This window comes from Sarcophilus harrisii, chromosome 1, assembly GCF_902635505.1.
Source record: "Sarcophilus harrisii chromosome 1, mSarHar1.11, whole genome shotgun sequence".
Lineage (NCBI taxonomy): Eukaryota > Metazoa > Chordata > Mammalia > Dasyuromorphia > Dasyuridae > Sarcophilus > Sarcophilus harrisii.
The window spans coordinates 56,360,313-56,372,709 of record NC_045426.1 but is presented as its reverse complement, the minus strand read 5'-3'; the positions used below and the strand labels follow the sequence as shown (position 1 = coordinate 56,372,709).

The window sequence follows — 12,397 nt, the reverse complement described above, 5'->3', positions numbered from 1 at the left end:
CCAGGGATGCATTCAAGAGACTCAAATATAAAGTGGGATAAAAATGACCTGACATGTCAAGAAGCAATTGAATTAACTTCCAGCTTTTCTAAAATTGATCACAGCTAAAGGAGCAGCTTCATTTGTGTGCTCCCAAGCCGTAGTGAAGAAGGAATCATCGTTGGCAGGGATGGAGCACATGAATTTTAAAAGATTAATGAGTTTTTTAGCGGAAATAAGAGAAGTGTGACTGGAGATATGGAAGCTTTTTATTATTCAGGTGAGTCAGGACACTAAGTTGGATTGTGGGACTTACTGAGACAGACGTGGCACTGGTGATGGCATAACATGCCAGAAAATAACTGTTGAAGCAGATTTCTTATATGAACAATCTACAGCACCTGGCTATTATTCTTGGAGAAATGCTTAAAATGGGTCACAGGGTTATCCAGTTACTTTGCACAATGCTGAAACTGTGTGTTCCTAAGCCTAAGCTCATGTAAATCTCAAGTCATTTGGAAGGTTGCCACAGAATTGGAATCTTACTCCTTAGATGTTGCTTTTCATGCAAAGAAGCGGGAGGCATAAATTGTGTCTATTCTTGTCAAGGAACTATATATATTTTTTCCACTAAGAAAATCCATGCATTTTAATTTGTATACAAAGCCATTAATATGAAGGATAGATTTATGGACCAAGTTTCCATGCTAATGTAAATCTAACACCTTGAGCCTCTTATAATTCCCTGGAGGAGAGGGGAAGAAAAGGGTGTGAAATCCCCATTTTTCACATTTAATAGAGCCAGTACACATCTATGTCAAATTCAAGTAGTTGAAGTGGAAGCTAATTAGATGTTAATATGCTGAGTGTGTAAAGGAAAAGTGGATAATGGCATTTGTTATAAGACAAAACTATCATAACTTAAAAACTTTAAGAATAGTTAAAGGTCTAATTGGATAGAGCACTTTTCTTTGATATAATACCATGGATTTTGCAGTTATAGAAAAGTATATGCATTTAGAATATGTTTTTACTTCACAGTAACAGGCAGCAGGGTATGATAAATACAAGGATGGCTGGGGAGTTGGAAAGACATGGTTTGAGTGTGACACACACTAGTCATGTATCTATGGACAAGTCATCCGGCACATCACTGCTTAGGTAATGAATGTTTCCTTTCAGATCAGTATAAGTGGAATGACCTTCCATACTGGGAATTTGCCAGATGTGGAATCACTCATCCAGATCCCAATTTTTTGAATGAGTTTATAAAACTATGCATCCGGTTTGGCAATTATCAATGCTGTAAAATTATCCATGCATATAACTTGTAAATAAAAAGCTATTAAAAACAAACAAACAAAAAAAAAACTATGCATCCAATTTTTGGTCAAACTAAAGGAATAAAAATAATAATAAATAATAATAAAGACAGGAAAAATAATGCTTTCTGGAACTCTGATGGAATTAATATTATTGCTACAGAGGCTAGCCGCAGCAGGCTTTCCCTCACAAAACTTGTATTTGGAAATAAAGAAGACCCAAAGATGATATTTTCTTAACATTCCTTTTTTACATCCTGAACATAAATGGAACATAAAGCTAGGGCTACTTATCTATCAAATAAAAATAATTTTGAATATTTAATTTAGAAACCAGAATTCTATTTGGGAGAAAATAGTGAGTAAAAACTCAAGGTCACTTATGGGTCATTCTTAATAATAAAAGGCAAGCAGGATTGAAAAGCTAAGAGGTTAGAAGGTAGTTTATTCATTAGCATAAAGTGCTTATCCCAAATAGATCAGGTGAGCTCCCTTATATGTCAGCAGAATGGCATTTAAGTAGATGTTATGGGAAAAACTAAAGTGTGACAGCAAACTATTTGAATTGAAGAGATGCCAAACCACTGAAAGCTACACACACACACACACACACACACTTGTGTGTACAGATATATATATACACATATAGAGATACACATGCATATATACATATATATATACATAATACACACTTGCATATATCTCTATGCATGTTCACACATATACATACACATATAACACAATATACATATCTATCTACATATATCTATTATTTATATCTATCTATGAATGAAAAAAAAAACAACTCGAAGTCTGATCAGCTTGGCACATAGCAGTCAGAAAAAATGTGATTCTTAAGTGGAAACCAAACGAGGCAGGAACACAACTAAAGCTTTAGACCAAAGAAAACCTGAAGAAAAAGGTGTTGCTCCCAATGTTTTCAAGAAAACAATGAGCAGTCTCCAAGTCCAAAGACTGAACTCAAACTGCCACAACCCCAAAGTTTTTCAAAGGTGGTTGAGGACATGGCAAAATATTGGTATCTTATGTTGAAAAAATCTGTATGTGTTAAATTATTATTATTATTTTTTTTTTTTTGCAGAGGAGAAAACTGAGGTTGAAAGTGACTTATTTAAGATCACACAGATAGCAGCCACAAAATGAATCCTGCTCCCAGAATGTTGTGTTCTTTACACTGTACATGCTTAGTAAATTCTTTCCCTTTTCCAGACTAGCACAAAGTCACACATTGATTAAGCACAGAACTGGAATAAAAATTCCGATCTCTTGATTGCTAAGACAGGTATCACTTAATTCCTCATTGAATTTTTAGTAATTTTCATTTTACTTGAGGCTAAAACCCTCAAATTTACCGGTACAGATATTCATTCACCTTTCACTCATGTATGATGCTTCTAATTTATGTAATTTAAATGCAGCGTGTAACTGTAATGGTACTTTAGGATTTTTGTGTGATTACTTGTATAATAAACATTTGTTACTTTAAAGCAGTTTTTTTCCCCCTGAGGCAATTAGGGTTAAGTGACTCACCCAAGGTCACACAGTTAAATATCTGAGACCAGATTAGAACTCAGGTCCTCTTGACTTAAGGGCTGGTGCTTTATTCACTGTCACACCTAGCTGCCCCAAGCTCTTGACTTTTAAATATATCTATATTTACATATAGATATTATCAAATATAAAATAGATTCATACTAGCATTCACACCATATTCCAAAATAAATTCCAAATGATATCTGGAATTATCTAAACATTAAAAATCACAGTATATAAAAAAAGGCAAATGGAAGGTTATAATTTTCACAGCTCTGAATAAGAGAAGGCTTTGTAAACATATGTAGAGTAGAAGAAATTATAAAAGCTATAATAAATATTTTAATTATGTAAAATTTAATTCATGCATAAACAAAATCAATGCAGCTAAAATAAAAAGACACAGATGAAGAAATCTGTGCATTAAGCATCCCTGATAAAAATCACATCCCAAACTTTAGGATTACAAGTCATTTTACTAACAAACAGGAATTAAAGGATAATAACAAATATTTCTCAAAAGAAGAAAGCAAATAAGCTATTGACAATTATTTGAAAAATATTTAAGTAACTAATGAATGAGAAAATACAAAATCTAAAAACTCTGAACTATCAGCTTATTCTTATCAAATTGGCAAAGATGACAAAAAAATGGAAAAACTTAATATCAGGATGATGAAGCAGAAGAAGGTTGGATTTGTGGGTCACCTTGGTACTTGATTTCTGTTGACTGTTGGTATCTGGATCATGGCAGTGTGATCTAGTGGGCTTGAATACTGGTCTTGTCAGTAGCTTCATGACCTTGAGTAAGACACTTTACCTTAAGGGTCTCAGTTTCCCCACTTGTTAGATGGACTCTACTCACCCCATAGGATTGTCGTGAGGAAAACACTTGGCAAATTATGCATCTTTATTTATGAATGTTAACCTGTCCCCATTCTTAGGGGCATTTACACCATTGAAAGGGAGTTTAATATTTGACTTCATTTTTTCTCTTGAAGCTCCTTTTATTTGACACAGACTGATTTCTCAAGTGACACACCATCCTAACCTGAGCAACTCTGGCCTCAGAGTGCTCAAAGGGTGTGCCAGAGCAAAGGTCTGTGTCTCTTTCCTCTTTCCAGAGAGGCCCTTGTAAGGACCTCATATCATTCTTCCTCCCTCAAACTAGTTTCTGTGCCAGCCTAGACAAGGAATCTATTTCCCTGTCCTGGTTCAGGTATCCTGAGAGGAGTCGGGAGTCTCTGACATATCTGGTTGATATGTGACCTTGGTCAAATGTTTTCATTCTGTAGAGCTCATATCCTCGAAAACATCTAGCTGGACTAGATCAAGGCTTCTCCAACATGGATGGATTTCAAGGGGGAAGTCTGTAAAATTCAACTTGGATGGGAAAAATTACACCTTCACTTTGATTTTTTTCTTTTATCACTCTATGAATTTTATTTTGGGCATTCAAAAATATTATTTTGAGACAGAGTTCAATGCTTCCCCAGAGTACCAAGGGGGACCACAACACAAAGAAAGACCAAAAATTCCTGCACTTGATAAGATTCTGTAGAGTGCTGTAGTGTGGCCCGAGTCAGAATATTAAAATCTAAGTGGTAAATTTTTAATATAATAAATAAAAATACAATAGAACATTGACAATGGGAGTTGGTCAAAAAAGTGGTCTGTAGGGATTGTTACATATGATTTAGTAGTCTCCATTTCTCTTTGAGTTTGATACCATTGGATTAAATGATACCTAGGCCTCTTATTCTAAGAATCTATCATCTTTTATAACCTTTGTGAGTCTCTGTTTCTTCATCATAAAATGGGTATTGGGATTTTTGAACTAGAAGGTGCTCTTCAAGATTTTTGTGGTTGAGTTGCTTCAGTAGAGCCTAACTCTCCATTGATCCTTTTTGGAGTTTTCTTGGCAAAGATCCTGAAGGGGTCTGCCATTTCCTTCTCCAGCTCTTTTTACAGATGAGGAAACTGAAGCAAACAAGATTAAATGACTTGCCCAGGGTCCCACAACTAGTAAATGTCTAAAGTGGAATTTGAACTCGGGAAAGTGAGTTTTTCTGACTCTAGGCTCAGCACTCTACCCTGTGGCTCCATCTAGCTTAAGGTTAAATAACTTGCGAACTAAACAGGCAGCTCTGATGCTGAAAAATAAATAATATTGAATTTAGAGTGACATAAGTCTGGATGATTTGTGACTTTGGGCAGCTCTTATCTCTTGAGCCTCAGCTTCTCCTGTAAAAACAGGAATAATAACTGTATAATATCCTTTATCAGGAAGTTTTGAAGATCAAATGAAATCATGTAAGATACAATGATATTATTACCTAAGACTGAGATTTGATTCCAGGTAAGGCCTTGGAACCTAAGTTTTTTCACTACTTCTTCCCTTCTGGGTCTTCCTCGCTTCTGTCCAGGGAAACTAGAAACTCATTCAAGAGTTCTTACCTTAGGATCTATGAACTTGTAGATTTTTTTTTTTTTCAGGCTTGATAAAATTTAATTCAAGTTAGTTGCTTAACAGAATGAGGGTCCTGTCATTGTAGATTTTTTTAAGAAAACATTTTGATGACTAATTCAATATGATTTTTATAGTTTCATAATGTATAGTTTTATAATTTTAATATAGGTTTCCTTTGTTTTTTATTTTTAAAAATTAATATATTTTACTTCCCCCTCCCCCCCATTACATGCCAAGGTATCCTTTGTAATCCTGCAGGTAGGGTGGACTAAGACTTTTGGAGCACTTTGTATTTATGCTTTAAATAAATTATTCTGAGAAAGAATTTAAGTAAATTATTTTGCGAAATTATAGGTTTCCTCTGACTGCCAAAGGAGTCAGTGACACAAAAAAGTTAAGGAGCCCTACTGTAGACCTTCCCCTCCAGTGGTACTATTCCTTTCTTCCAATCAGAAAAGACCCTAGTCCAAGATCTCTCAGACAGCTGGCCAATCAGGATTAAAAGGATTTCCCCAAACAATGCTCCGGACGTGGCTGTCTTCCAGGGAGAACTGAGCAGAGTTAGGAAAACACAGACCTTGGTTTTATTTTCCTCCAAAGCAACAGTTGAAAGATGACTTTTATTCTGAGCAACTTATCGGAATGAGGCTTCCAGAAACTTTGTGAATCCATGAAAACAGCACCAACCTGAGAAGCTGGAGACTTGGCTACTGATATGACAATGGCTTCCTGAGTGACTTTTGGCAAGTGTCTCTGAGCTCCACATTGCTTACCTTTCAAAGCAAAGATTTGGACTAGAAGAGAGCAAAGATGTCTGAATAGGAAGGTAGAAGAATATAGGAGGACGTGCGTCTTAGAGTCTTGGGTTCAAGACGTGGCTTTTACTCCCGTGTTGTATCTGCCCCCTAAACTAAATTCTGGCTCGGATACTTATTACCCCTTATGGTTTTGGTCACAACACTTAAGCCTTCTGGGCTTAAAATGTGGACCTTGGATGATTTCTCAGATCTCTTCCAGTTTAGGGACAGTGGGCATGTTGGAAAGACCATGAAAGTAAATTCAAATCTTATCTGCGGAGTGAGGCAAATCACTTCCTCTCTCTCAATCCATTTCCTCGTCTATAAAATGGGGATTAAAACATTTAGTCTGCTTGTCTGATAGAGTTGCTGTGAGGAAAGAACTTTGTATAAATCTCAATCCTCAATATTGGTAGGTGGACAAGTGTATGGATAAAGCCAATCAGGTCCTTCCTCTGACCCGTATTGATTGTATGATTTTGGGGCCACTCACTTATCCTTTCCACACCCCAGGCAACTAAAACTTGAGGTTGCAGATTAGAATTGGCAGGACTTTGCTCATCGGGAATCCTCTTGGGTTGTTCAGTCATGTCTGACTCTTCATGATCCCATTTGGGATTTTCTTAGCAAAGATACTGGAGTGATTTCCCATTTTCTTCTCCAGCTCATTTTACAGATTAAGAAACGGAGGGAGACAGAGTTAAGTGAGTTGCCTAGTGTCATACCTAGGCAGAATTTTAACTCGGACCCTTCTGAATCCAGTGCTGGCATTCTATCCAATGTGCTTACCTACCAGGATGTCAAATTTTTTATTCTTTTTTTTTTTTTTTTTTTGACATCAGGATTCCTTTGTGTGCTTGAAAATTATTGAGGAGCCCAAAGAGGTTTTCTGTATATGTGTTGTATCTATTGACATTAGAAATTAAATCATTTTTGCATTATTATGAAAATAGTTTTGACCTCACAGATCTCCTGAAAGGGTTTCTGGGATCCTAAAGGTCTTTGGACCAGTTTAAAAAACATCTCTCTCTCCGAATGGTTTCTCAGGTCCAGACCAAATAAAATAAAAATGCCTGTATGATTAAGTGAACCCCCACATACTCATCCTCTCAGGGATATATGATTGAAAATAAGAAAAAGGTTTTGTCAGGCTTTGCCTTCGAGCGGGTTATGGGTGCCGCTCGCACCTTCACAGACTTAATGCAAATCCGTGCGCAGGGGCATGGGAGCGAAGTTGAGAAAATGCTCTGGGAACGTAGGAGAAGGCTGTTGGAGGTGGGTGTCAAAGTGAATGGGATGAGGGAGAGCTTCAGGAAGGAGGAGGCAACTAAATTGAACCTCAACATTAGCAGACAGATAGAAACAGAATTTAGTAGTTATTTCCAAACCAAACAGCTTCAGGGAGGGCCTTGAACTTTGGTTCTTTCTATTTCCATTACGAGAAAGTCAAGCACTTGTTTCTTTAGACTGACCCCGGAAAAAAAAAAAGGGGGGGGGGGGGGAGAGAGTTGGGGGTTTGGGAACCTGGAGAAAAGAGCGCTCCTTCCCACCCACCTCCTCCTCCGCTTTCCGGCCAGACGCTGCTCCCAGGCGGCTGAGAGCTCCCCCGGAGGGGAGAGGGGATCCTGGATCTGGGGCACGGGCGCCTCGGGACTCACCTGGAGGACGATAGGGGACGTCTCCCGCGGGCAGCCGCCGGGCGGAGGGAGTCGGAGGCAGGCGGAGAGCACCAGCACTGTCCCAGCCGGGGGCCTCCCTGCAGACAGCTCCGAAGTGCCTTGTCCCCGCAGCCTGGGCGCAGTCGATGGGCTGGCACAGGGGAGGTGGGTGGCTGGAGGGTGGAGTCTATTTATAAACGCTGCTGTGCTAGCCCGAGTTCCAGGCTCCTTTTATAGGTGGTTAAAGCTTAACCTTATAAGAAAGACGGCGTAAAACTCCGGAGGAAAACCCAGGAAAGCTTTCTTGCCTTTTCTTTTTGTCTTCTTTTCCCCCTTTCCCTCAAGAGAATAGGCTTAGGGATCCAGGAGCAGGGGAAACGAAGATATGGGGGGGCGGAGGGCGGGATGGGGGAGAGAGTCCTGATCTTGGAGTCAGAATTCTAGGATTTGAGTTTTGGTCCAGACACTCACTCAGCAGCGAGCCCTGGATTCTCTCCCCCAAAGATATTGGACAGATTAGGTCCCGCTCTGGGACTCCCTTGTAAAATGGAAATCTTGAACTAAATGATCTTCTAGTTCTAGTTCTAGTTCTAGTTCAAATCTCTGAATAATTCTTAAGAGGCTGCCAGCAATTTTCCGTGTTCTTTCCTGCTACCTATTCTCTCTGCTCTCCACTTTAGGGGACAGAGCTAAATCCCATGATACCATCGCACCTATACAGGGTGTCCCAAAAGTCTTAGTGCCCTTTTAAAGAGAATTGCTTAAAAACGAAAGATTATTGACATATATTGCATTACTTGTCATCTAGACGAGGAGGTGGAGGGAAGAGGGAGAAATTTGTAACACAAGGTTTGCAGGGGTTAATGTTGAAAAATTATCCATACATATGGTTTGAAAATAAAAGGTTTTAATTTAAAAAAAGAAAGAAAAAACCCCCTAAAACTTAAAAGTAAGAACTTTTTTAAAAACAAAAGTCCCACTTAGACTTTTGGGACAAACTGTTTAACATTTGGAAGTCTTGTTCCTCCTAACAACCCAGTGAGATAGGTTTAGCACAGTGCCTGACCCACAATAGGTGTTTAATAAATGTTTATTGATTGATTTATTAAACTATTATCCCTGTTTTATAGATGACAACATTAAAGTCCAGCGAGGTTGAGTGATGTGTGGAATGTCACGCAGTTAATAAATAGTAGAGAAATGCATTTTCCTCTAACTCCAAATCTTCTCTCTAGCTGCTGTACTAGTCAGGAGACTTGGGTTCAAGTGGTAAAGAGTTCTGAAATCGGAGTCTGGAGAGACCTACTTTCTGATCTGGCTACCAACACTTTCCGAGTGCATGACTATGGATGAAGTCATTTAACTTCTCTGAGCCTCATTTGCCTCATCGGTAAAATGGGAATAATAATACGTGTTGCACTGTCCCCCAGGTAAAATTTCAGTATTGTTCCTGGTGACTCCCAAATCTTAGCATTTTTTTAAGTGTTATTTTTTTGCACCATCATTTTCTAATTCATCTGCTCAGGGAGAAAGTATGTTACAGCAAAACACATGAATATTTTATCTATGTCTGACAGTATGGTCTGTATTGCATTTTGTAGTTCTGGGACATAGTAGACACACTATAAACGCTTATTCCCTCCACTCCCTTTCCCCCCTTCTCTTCCAAAAGGAGTGGTTATGTTTCCACTACCTGTCCTCTGGAGTTAAGATTGATCATTATCTTGAGTCCTTGGTCTTCCTTTAACTCAATGTGTGCCATTGGATAAACTATTTCATCCTCTGAGAGCTATGATTTCCTTATTTATCAGATAGGATAAAGACTTCTCCAAACTATTTTACAGGGTTGTGAGAATCAGGTAACAAAGAAAGTAAAAAAAGCTTTTAAATCTCAGCAAATGTGAGATGATGATACAGATCTGAAAGGAAGAATGGATGAGGAAGGGGCAAGGTTAAGAGCTCAGATCTTGGAATTATCTGGTCTGAATTCTTGCAAACTGACAGATTTTAACATAGCAAATACTTTACATCTTTCAAGTCATTTAATACTTACAACCAAGTAAGGTGATATTATCTCTATTTTACAAAGTGGGAAACTGAGGCACAGGGAAAATTTAGTGATTTGTCCCAAATAATACATCTTATGTTTTTCTGTTATATCAGGTGGCCTTTTTTTTTTTTTTGCATTTATCCAATAATAACAGATGTTAAAGTCATTTGTTTTCTTAAACTCATTGCTATGTTCCAAACTCTAGAGGATAGGGACCCTACATTATTCATGTCTTCCCTCCAGTATCTTACATGCTCAGGGCTTTGTATTGAGTTCAAAAGAGACTAATAATTTTCCTGAAGAATATAGTATGACCCTTTTCATAGTACCACATGATTGAGAACTAGTTTCATAGTACCATATGACTGAGAACTAGAAACTACTCTCTAGCAGTGTGACTATGAATAAATCACTTCAATCTCAGCCTCCTCATCTGTAAGAAAGAAATGATGATATCAGTAGTACTTACTCTGCAGGATTGTTGAAGCTCTCCAGTCAGAAAATGAGAACAAAGCTACTTTGCAAACTCTACTGCCACTTATTATTTGGTCTGCCCTCTTATTTTTAAAGACAGGGATATTGGAGCCTGCTAGAGCAATTGAAGCCTCCAATAATAGGACAATTACTTGCCTAAGATTGTATAGATATTCAATAATGGAGTCAAGACTGGAACTCATTAATGATTTTTCTTATATTCATATTCCTATGACCTCAGATTATTCTGACTCTGGAGAAAAAAATTAACAGCCTTGATACAGGGTTGAAACTCCAGAGCAGGGTGAGTCATGATTGTAAGACATTGGAGTCTCCTGGTCCTTCCACAACCCTCTTCCCTAACTAAAAATTGCAGTCCCCCTACCCCCCACTGGCTTACCAGCAAACAAATGGCTCTGGGGAAGCTATTTGTACTTCTTGTTCAAGGTCAGATTTCCTGAGGAGGATGGAAAGACTAAATGAAAGGCAATCGTTTGCTTCTCTCCCTGCCAGATCTCCATCTGACATTTATGAAACCCAACAGATGTCCCCAAATGGTATCTCCCCCATCCAAGAGGAGATGAATGTTTGACATCCCTTTGAGTAGACAAATCTGGGATGTGTTTCTCCCCTGTATTCCACTTGACAGCTGTCTACTTTCTGTCCACAGTTTACCCCTGTATTTTTTTAGACAGCTGTCCACAGTTTACCCTTTTCAGGGCTTTTTAGTCTTTATATTTATATTTATTTTTCAGAGAGTCTCTATTCCTGAGCTTCAACACCCACTAAATCTTACAGGATCATAGCAACATGAGATTGAGAGCTAGAAAGGTATAAGAAAACTGGAATCCAACATTTTTATTTTATAGAACAGAGAAACCTAGGTAGAAGGGACATCAGAGGCCATTTTATCCCTCCCTCTCTCATTTTATAGATTTGAAAACCGGAGGTCACGCAAGTAGTGAGCATTTGACGGGAGATCTGAATCCTGCTTTGTCTGACCCTAGAGTCAGAACCATCACATCACTTCGTCTCTGAGACATCTGAATCCCAGGAAGGGGAGGTGACTTAGCCAGTAAATAGCAGAGCCTGAATTTGAAACCAGGACTTATGCTTTAGATCTAATTTTCTCTGCCATACTGACTGCTCTTTCATTAAGGAAATATATTCAAACTCTAGCCAGCTTTCTCTTAAGGAATCTAGTTGACACAGTGGATAGAGAACTGGCCCTAGAAATCTGAGTTCAAATCCAGTTTCAGATCGTTGGGAAGTGGTTTAACCTGTCTGCCTCAGTTTCTTCTTCCATAAAAATGAGGATAATAATAATATCTATTTTCCAGGCTTGTTGTAAGGATTAAATAAGATAACAGAGGTTAAGACAAACCTGTTTATAGACACTTCCAATGACTCATCTGGACTATTATAATAATCTCATGTGCCACACAAATTAAGACCCCCTTTCAATAAAAAGTTATAATAAAAAAACGACTTAAGACCCCCCTGCATTCCCAATCTAGTGCCACCCAACTTTTTAATGCTTAGCTCAGACTGGCCTCGTACAAGTTCTATATTCCAGCCAAGCTGGATAATCTGCTGTCCACAAATAGCTCCCAAAGTCTTCCTCTTCAATGCTGTAAATCCTGCCCAGCCTGGCTGAATGCCTCTTCCATGAAACTTACTTAGATCTTCCCTGGTGGGACATGAATGACTCTCTCCCTCAGTCCTCACTTAGCACTTTGGAGCTTTGCTCTGGGTTCTGCGTGTGGAGTATTTGGTTTTCCGTCCCTCTGCTGAGCTTGTCTTGTAATGCTGTATATGACACATAATCATGTTTGTGTCTTATCGCCTTGTTAAAACGTCTTGGAACCTTGTGTTCCTTGGCTAAACCTCGTGTATTTCCCGATGCTTTGCGCCGTGTTTGTACACCATACGGCAGCTAGGTGATGCGGTGGATAGAATGCTAGGCTCGGAGTGAGGACGTCGCATCTCCAAATCTGGACTCGGACACGAGCTGTGTGATCCTGGGCAAGTCACTTAACCCTGTTTGCTTCAGTTTCCTCCTTTGTAAAATACACCGGTGAAGGAAATGGAAA

The 12,397-nt window shown here is 38.7% G+C and overlaps 1 protein-coding gene across 1 annotated transcript in view; it reads right to left on the bottom strand.

The window, feature by feature from the left end:
• The window catches only part of ALDH1L1 (aldehyde dehydrogenase 1 family member L1), a 69,456-nt gene extending 61,462 nt beyond the window's left edge, over positions 1-7,994 (bottom strand). Inside the window, exon 1 of the mRNA XM_023498227.2 lies at positions 7,781-7,994. The gene's annotated coding sequence lies outside the window, so the exon portion shown is untranslated. The remainder of the gene's footprint in view (positions 1-7,780) is intronic.
• Between the last annotated feature and the right edge of the window lie 4,403 nt (positions 7,995-12,397).